The following is a 9753-nucleotide window of genomic DNA, read 5'->3' as shown; positions in this document are numbered from 1 at the left end:
GAGTACTCAATTTATAGGAAGAGGAGAGGAAGAATGGATGGTTGGGATGGATCCAAGATGGAGGGCTAGGATTGCTTGTGAGCCCACACAAGGTCCAAGAGAGGGTGTGGAGACCATGAGATATCTCTTAAAGGAATTTCTTATCTCCACACTCCTCAAGGTGCGTTGGGAAGACTTCCCAAGGTACCTTGAGAAGAGCAAGGTGCATTGGGAAGACATCCCAATGTGCCTTGAGAGGAGCAAGGGATGTGAAATTCCTTGAAGAATGGAGAGGAGGAATTAAAAATTCTCCAAAAAGGGGTGATCATGGGGATTAGAGGAATAAGAAGGAATTAAAAATTCCTTGGGAGAGGAGATGCCTAGAGGATTGTGAGATTTTCAAAATCTCACATTCACCTAGGAAAAGAGCATTAAAAGCTGGTGGTTGTATGGAAGGGACAAGGGGTTGACTTTGTGGCTAGTCATGATGATTAGCCACTAGCAACTCATTAGGAGGGGATTAGAGGAAATGTTAGGTGGGATTAGGAGTTGTAGGAGGATTTGATTAGGAGAGAGAAGGAGTGGAGGGAATTAAAAATTAGAAGAATAAGGTTAAGTGAGGTTAGGGAGTTTTTAGAAGAATTTATTAGGTTAATGATGAATTAAGAAGATGACTTGTAGGAATCATGTAGGTTAACTAATTAATTAAAATTAATTAGCCAAGAGGAAGATTTGTGTGGATTTAATTTTTTATAAGAATAAAGAAAGGGATTGATTTATTAAATAAATCAGTCACATACTATAGTGACAATATTAATTATATTTAATTAATATTGAGGAGAATTTGAATTAACATAATTAATTAATTAATTATGTGAGGAATTAAAAAAAATCAAAAGTGATTATTTTTAAGTGTCTACATTTTGCCCCTCTTTGAAGCGAGGTGTAATGATGCGTTGATTCAAAGAATAATCTCATTTCTTTGATGATGATATTGATTCGATAGGATGCCCCAGCTCTTGATTGCTAAATTCTAGTATGAGCTTGATGGCTTAGGTAGGGAAGATTGAAACATCTTGTTTGATTCAATTGATAAGATCTAGATTAATTAATTATGTGAGGAATTAAAAAAAATTTAAAGTAATTATTTTTAAGTGTCTACAAGTTTGATTCATTCTATGAAAAGTATGGGATTAGAAGACAATTATCTGCTCCTAGAACCCCACAGGAGAATAGAGTTGTTAAAAGGAAGAACGTGACTTTTTTGGATGTTGCAAGGACTATTACGATTGAAGGGAATGTTAGGAAGATCTATTGGGGAGAATTTGTTAGCACTATTGTTTACACATTCAACCGAGCTCATATAAAAGGTGATACTGGTAAGACTCTTTATGAGCTATGGTTTGGTGATGTTACTACTATTGGATATTTCAAAAAAATTGGTAGCAAGTGTTATATCCAGAGAGATAAGTATATAGGAAAGTTTAATGCAAGATGATGACGAAATTTTCTTGGGATATTTAACAAAAAGAAAAGCCTACCGTTACTACAATAAGAGACTGAGGAAGATAGTGGAAAGTGCAAATGTGAAGGTTGATGAGAAATATGGAAAAGAAATAAAAGCATGCGGATATGATGATGGTCAACATATTATTCTAACACCTATACGGACTGATGAATTGAAGTAGAATGATCCAGTAGAGAAAATTAACCTGGATATTTCTATTGCCAGTGGAGAGGTGCAAGAACCTAAAAATCAAAATAATTAGAAGACTCTAAGGTATGTAAGATTGAATCACTTTGAAAAATAGATTATTGGTGATAAAACTAAAGGTGTAATGAATAGAAGAAGGCTAGCTGCTGAAGAGGTATGTTTTGATTTCAAAAATTGAACCTAAAGATGTTGTTGAATCTTGCAAAGTTGACAATTGGATAAGGGCCATGGAAGAATAATTGAATTAGATTGAAAAGAATAACACATGGGAACTTGTGCCTAGACTTATAGATAAGAATGTGATTGGTACTAAATGGGTATTTAGGAACAAACTGAATGACGATGGTGAAGTTGTCATAAATAAAGCAATATTGGTATGCAAAGGATATTCAAAGAAAGAAGGAATTGATTATGAGGAGAGTTTTGCTCTGGTAGCTAAACTTGAAGTTGTTAGACTGTTGCTTGCATATGTTTCATATTAGGATTTCAAGGTATATCAGATGGATGTAAGGTCAGCTTTTCTAAATGGTGACCTTGATGAATAATTCTATATTGAGAAACCTAATGGATTTTCACTATTTGATGATGGTGACATGGTATGCAAATTGAAGAAAGCTCTTTATGGATTGAGATGAGCCCTTAGAGCCTGGTATTCTAGATTGGATAAGTATTTGTTGAAATTAGGATTTAATAAAGGTACTGCTAATAGTAATATTTATTTTAAGATTGAGAATGACAACATCTTGAATGTTGAAGTTTTTGTTGATGAGATTATCTTTGGAGAAGATGATAACTTGAGAATCAAGTTTGTCATTGGTATGCAGAAAGAATTTGAAATGTCTATGATAGGAGAGATGAAAATTTTCTTAGGATTGCAAATTTCACAAACTGGAAAAGGTATTTTTATATCTCAAACTAAACATGTGAAGGAATATTGAAGAAGTTTGGATTAGATGACTCTAAACTAGTTGGAAATCCTATGGTGTCTGGCTGCAAATTATCTAAAAATGATGAATATCTAAAAGCTAATCAGCCGTTGTACAGATCTATGGTTGGTGGACTACTATATCTGACTCAAACTAGACTGGACATTATGCATGTTGTTTGCACGGTTGCTAGATATCAAGCTAATCTGAAAGAGAGTCATGTCACTGCTGTAAAGAGAATATTTAGATACTTTAAAGGAACTATGGATTATGGTTTGTGTTATCCGAGGAATGATGATTCCATGTTATGTGCTTACACTGACGCTGATTGGGCTGGTGATGTTGATGACTAGAAGAGTACCTCTAGTGGTGCTTCCTTTTTGGGTAAGAAATTGCTTTCATGGGCAAGTAAGAAATAAGATTCAGTGTCCTTATCTACTGTTGAACCAAAGTACATTGCTACTGCTAGTAACTGCACTCAAGTAGTTTGGATGAAGCAAATGTTGAAGGATATCAGAGTTATCTATGATGAGCGTAATGTCATATACTGTGATAATTCCAGTGCTATTAATATGTCAAAGAATTCGTTGCAACATTCCAAGACTAAACATGTATCAATCAAATATCATTTCTTGAGAGAAAAGGTCAGTGAAGAGGAAGTAAAGCTAGAGTATGTATCTACAAAGGAACAAATTGCTGATATTTTTACTAAGCCTTCTCCTGCAAATACATTTTTCTATTTGAGAGACAAGTTAGGGGCATCTACCCCTCCTGATGAGAACTAGATGCATTGAGTTGCATCAATCTGATGGACTCCATAGTCTTATCTTTTTATCCAGATTGATGAGTTGGTGTTGCTCCTCTAGTGGAGTAGTCTATTAGATTGGTTACCTGTTTTAGGGGGAGAGTAAGTTTGGTTTTATGTTTTGAGAATCTTTGGCATTTTTGTCAAAGGGGAAGGAGAAGCATGTGAAAAACTATTCTATCTGCTTGATCTTAGGCATAGTTTGTTGGAGATTTTGTTTTTTCTTTAAAATGGTTGTATTTTACATTCATATGTTGCCACCAATGCCAAAAGGGGAGATTGTTGAACATTTCTACTGCTAGAATATGTTGTTGTCATTGATGTTAACATATTCTTGTGATTTATTGCTCTGGTAATTGAACATTGGTTTATTGGGATATCGGTTTGGTGTATGGTGTATTTCTAGTATCATTATATTTTTCTGTATTAGTTTTGGTGATCCGGAAAGCTTAATTGATCATATCATATGATCTGGTTTGCAGTATGTTTTCCTGATCAGTGCTTTGCAAAATTCAGTATTTTCTTTGATATATTCTGGTATGATCAGATCTTGAGCTGAGATTTTGGGATATTATTTGACATATTCTTATGTATCTTCATTTCATATGGTTTTTGATTTGGTGCTCTGCAAGTTATCTTTCTTTGTGACAGTCGTTATTGTTTGAGTACTCTTGAGTTTCAGATGTTGATCGATGAAGATTTGATAAGTGGTGTTGGTACAACCGTTATCGATGATTGTAATGTGATTTTTTCTTTTTCTTAATTGTGTGCTATTTTTTTTTATGATCCTCATTGATCATTGTGTGATTTCTTAGTGATTTTGTTGAACCGATGATGTTCTTCATGTTAAGTGATTTTTCTTATGGTGTAGCATGTTGTGGTTGATCTTGGTGTGATTTCTGATGGTGATGAGTGTTTGGAAATTTGATTTAGGTTCATGTTATGTCATGTATATCATTATATTGGTCTGATGGTCCATCTTTGTATCGTGTGATATAATTTTGTAATTGTAAGTTGAGGGTTTAGCCGACCTTGTTGTCAAGGTTGATGAATTCTATAAATAGGTTATATAGTCATGTAATTTAGGTATCAAGATTGTGTCTACATTATCAATGGGGTATATATGTGAACAAAAGGATTCATCTTTTGGTGTGATGTATTGAGCAGGGATTGGAGTTGCAGAGCAGACAAGTGTGCTTAACCGGAACTGTCATCTTGCATTTTTTTGATACTATATTGTAGTTCATTCCCTTTGGATTGACGTCTAAATCTTGTTGTAGGCTAGTGGGACTTCCCTAAGGGTTGTAACCTTCCTAGTTATTATATTTGAGAAGTGAGTTCCACGCAGTGTGCCTGAATTCTAGTGCATTCCCTATTGTAATATTTTCACATACTACTGCATAGTATCATCTTATTGTGAGTAGGTTCCTACCATGTTTTTTCCCTTAACTGGGTTTTCAACATCAAAATCTTAGTGTTGCGCATTGTGCTATAAATTTTTCTTATCTTTGTTGTTCTTGCAGTTTATCATATTTGTATTTGTGGTTGAGTTTGTAGATCTGGTAGAAAATTGTTTCACCCCCCCCCCCTCTCAATTTTCTCTCATTGTTGTTTCCAACACCCTCATGGTTAGGCTTTTCCTTGGAGATCACACCTTCTTGCACATTGGTAGTTTCTTCTCGACTAACATTAAAAAGTGATTTATTAAAAAATAAATTATTCAATGGATGTTTTGTGACATGTGGAAACTTTTTTTAATTATTTAATCATTTCTTTCTCTAAAATCTCATACATATTTTTGTGATTATTTTCTAATCTAAGTATGAGAGTTATTTTTACAAAATTGCACATAAAATTTTCTATTACAAGGTTGAGATCTAGTATTTCAAGTAGTTCTTTTCTAGTTTATGAAAACAAGTGACATTTCATAACTATAAAAATTTGAATCAACTTGTGCGCGTATAATTATATCTAGAACATTGATTATACTTTTGCATCTAACCACTTGATAATTGGAAAGTTTTTGAAACACATCAGCCCCTTGATTTGGTATAGTAATATACATATAATTGAATCATCCTACAATTTTTTTAACATATGCTTAAATAAACCTTGGACTTGATCTTATTCCATGAGATTGATCACCATTCAAGAGGTGCGAGGTACACCTTATATTTAACCAAACTCTTTGAGAGTGTCAAAATTCTTATATACAACATTGAGTTCTAGGACATTATCTTTTCCTACATCACCTCTCTATTTTATGCATATGAACATAGTAAATGATGGATAATTATATTTCTAAATTTTTGTATAACAAATACATGTCCTAAGATTTATAGAATGATAAAAAAAATTTCCATATTATTAATGATAGAAATATCTTTAATTTATTCATTACATAAAATTCATCTAAAGATACTTAAAATAGAGCAGCACAAATTCAACTACATTTTTCAATAATTAAAAATCAATATCAATTTTACACCTCATTTACAATTATAAATGAAATAATTTGTGACCTCTTATCATTGCAAAGCCAACACATTTTGATGAATAACATATATTCTTGCTACACACGTGGCACACAAACTATATCTGTCATTGAATGGAATAGTACATGCAACAAACACTTCCTCGCCTAGGCAGCGCCTTTCACATTAGAGATAGTTTAGAATGGTAATCAACAAGACGTCTTCTTCCAATCTGTTTACATGATTGAGAATACAAATCTGTGACTAATTTTTCCACAAATAGCTCATGCTAAGAAAAGCATAAACTTACAATTATCTATCACAAGATTGAAATTTGATTTTTGTGAGTTTAATTTTCTATTTTCTAAAGTCAATGATAAAATTTGTACATCTTAATTAAATTAAGAACATTGATTATATTTGTGCATATAATTATTTGATTATTGGAAAATTTCTGATATATCACAAGTCTATTCATTTCAAATAGAAACGTGCAGATCATTCAAAAAGAGATCACAAATTCAAATCTCACATGGAATAAGATATGTACACTTCATTTGTAATATAGCTAAATGTCTCCCATAAAAAAATAATAAATAGTCCCATATTACTATAAACCAACCCATATATGAACTGCTCGCCATACAAATAGCTAAGACATCATTACATAAACTCCGTGCGCTAGATTATTGTGTTTGACAAGTGTAGATTGTATCTGTGTCGGAAAAGCTCTGTTAAAACTATTTCTATTTATTGTTTATTTATTGTTCACCTGATAGCGATATGTTATGAGTGTTTTTAAACATTATGTTTGTTTCAAGTTCGTTCTGATATTTTCAGTAAGCACGCGCTGGATTTTATAATCCCAATAAAACTCTGAAAATAAAGAAAATAATTTCATAATGACTATTCAGGTATTGTTTACAAATCTCTGAAAAGAGATTAAGACGGTATATGGCAAACATTTATATTTAAGAGAAGATATGTCACAGATGATCAAGAATTCAAACATTGAGCACTTTTCCCAATGGATGCCATTTATTTGTGCGGGAGTAGAAATAACATATAATTTAAAAATCTACAGTAATATCTCTCCCTGGAACACAGCCGCTTTTTGATGTTTTCTCGAGTCCCATTACACTGGCATATATGGTTGAATCTAATTTCTTTACAGCCTGTCGGGTGATGTTAAAAGCTGTTGCCACACTTCTCAATGGAAGCTTCAATATCTGTAAGAGGATCGGGGTCTGCTCCATAAACACCTGCATTCATAATACTAAAAACAACGGTAATAACAAAACCGTTAAAGAAATTGACTTTTATAAAACTTAAATTACTCTCTTTATTAAAAAAAAAATTATAACCTATAAAATTTATTCTTAATTAAATAACTTTCATGAAATCTTAAATTCCTTCTTAATGTTCATTAAATACAAATATCACATTCAACGAGTAAGTCACAAGGGGGCTCTTCCTTAATAAACATATTCAACAAAGAAACCACTTATTCATCTTAGAAGCCATTCACTCAACTCATAACAACTTAGAAGTCACAATGGAAGTTCAAGAGCCACCACTTGGAATTCCAACACTAGATGTCACTTTGGGGATTCGAATATGGATCTCCAACATGAGAATCCCATGGCCTTTCCATTGAAGCATAACCCCATTGACAAACAATAATTTCTTTTTTACATTGTCTATATTAATTCTACTAATTTGGATGATATATCATTTATAACATTCCTGTAATTAATCTTTTTCTTTCCTAATAGTTTATAATTCACTTCTTTTTTTAGCTTCGTTATCTTTTGAGAATTATAAATACTCAACACATACACTACTCCATGTGCACCTAAGGAAACAATTATTTTGTTCTTAATCTCCCAATACTTACTTTGTATGCAATGTTGTACTCCTTAAGCCAACATCAACTCAATGCCTTTTAGACTTAGATGCTAAGAACTTGAGTACAATAATGTGAGATAAGATCATATAGACAACTATCAAATGTATTTTCAAATCTTGCAATAATTGTTCAAAGTGGCTAAGGTAGGGTAGTGTAAAGATTAATCAAGGAGATAGATTTTTGAGTAATATCATTTTTATTTATTTTAGCTTATCAAAGGTACAAAAAATATTTAGTAATTTCTTGGTTAGTTTCTATAAGTCATCAAATGCATAAAATCTTTAGTATTTTTATGATTAGCTTCCACACCTCATCAAATGAATGCATTATTTAGTGGTTTCAAGTTTAATCTCCATCACTATATTGAACAAAGGATAAATGATCATAGTGCAACTAAATGAGACTTTAGAACTTTTCATGTATCTTAGTAGCACTCAAAATGTATGCACATACTTCTAGTATGTAAACTTTAGTAACACGACATGTGCCTTATGTGCAAGTAATTATGTCATTACAAACTACCATTTGAGGCCCAACACCTTCATGCACCACTTAAAAATCATTTCACATATAATTATACTTCAAACATGCTATCCAAATAAACTTTCATCTCTTAAGTCACGAGATTGAAACTTGGAACTCAACTATCAAGCAGTTGGAACATCAATTGAATTTTGATGTAAACAATTTCATCTTATCCTCTTAATTTCTAATCACATTGTACACATAGGGGTTCTATCCTTCTGTTAGATTGGTTCATGAAATAGTGTAGGAAACTAATTAGATTTGTTACCTTTGTTTTTTAGAAGGATTTTTCATTTCAAGTATTACTATAAACATAACATTTAATTGCACATTTTTTATATATATTTCAATAGAGATAACATATTATTAATGAGAGTCTATCTCTCATTAATTATGAGTTAATTTATTTATATTTCTTATTTTTCTTTACATAATTTATGAACTCATCTTCTTTTAAAATTGATTTCTTCACAAAATCTATTATAATAAATTAACCAAAATATAAAAAATAATAATAACTACAATTAAATAATTTAAAAATTATTAAATAAAAAAATAAGCACAAAAAAAATTATAATCCTGTATTATAAAACCTAACCACCATCTAAAAAATTATAGCCATTAAGGAAACCAGACGTCTAAAATTAACGTCGTTATTCTCTTCAACAAGTCACGACTCCTCAGGATATTGAACAACCAAAATATCATAAAACAAAAAGAGAAAAAGTAGTTACATAATATATGGCCTTGCCTCCAAATCCATTTGAGTAATATTATATGAACGAGTTAAGAACGACTGATAAGCAAACAGTAAAGCATGCCTTGCTTATAGAATACCGCAATCTTGACTTAGCCAGCAATTGTTACGCACTACTCAAACATAAATCCAATTATTAACACACAAATAACCAAAGTAATCATACTAAATTTATACACGTTGTTTGTCATTTCTCTCCTAAATTTCCTTTTCGTCCAGTTACGTATGGTTCTTGCTTAACGTTTCCGTAAAGTAATTAACTTCAGAAATTTTGCATACGCAAGTCTTCCAGATTAATATGAAGCCTACCTCCTGTATTTTATATTCCAGATGAAAATTAACCCGTGACAGCACAACAAAATAAACAATTGTATATCTAGTTGGTAATAAGAAGGCAGTATGGCTGCTGGAGAAAGATGAGATAAGATTTTCATATATTACATATCCCTGAAAAAGAGGTATAGAAGTAAGACATAACATCTTGTAAATACACGTCGATGGCACTCCCCATGGGTAGCGAGACCAACTACTTAGTGGACAGATTCCACAAGAACTTGCTAGTTGGAAAGGTGCTCTATTAAGCCAAGCTTGGAAAGTTCAACTTCTGAAGTCCTCTTTTCAGAGTCTGTCGGTTTATGCTTTAAGGCTATTTAGAATTTCGGAT

Source organism: Cryptomeria japonica, chromosome 7 (genome assembly GCF_030272615.1).
Source record: "Cryptomeria japonica chromosome 7, Sugi_1.0, whole genome shotgun sequence".
Lineage (NCBI taxonomy): Eukaryota > Viridiplantae > Streptophyta > Pinopsida > Cupressales > Cupressaceae > Cryptomeria > Cryptomeria japonica.
This window is presented reverse-complemented; position numbering follows the sequence as displayed.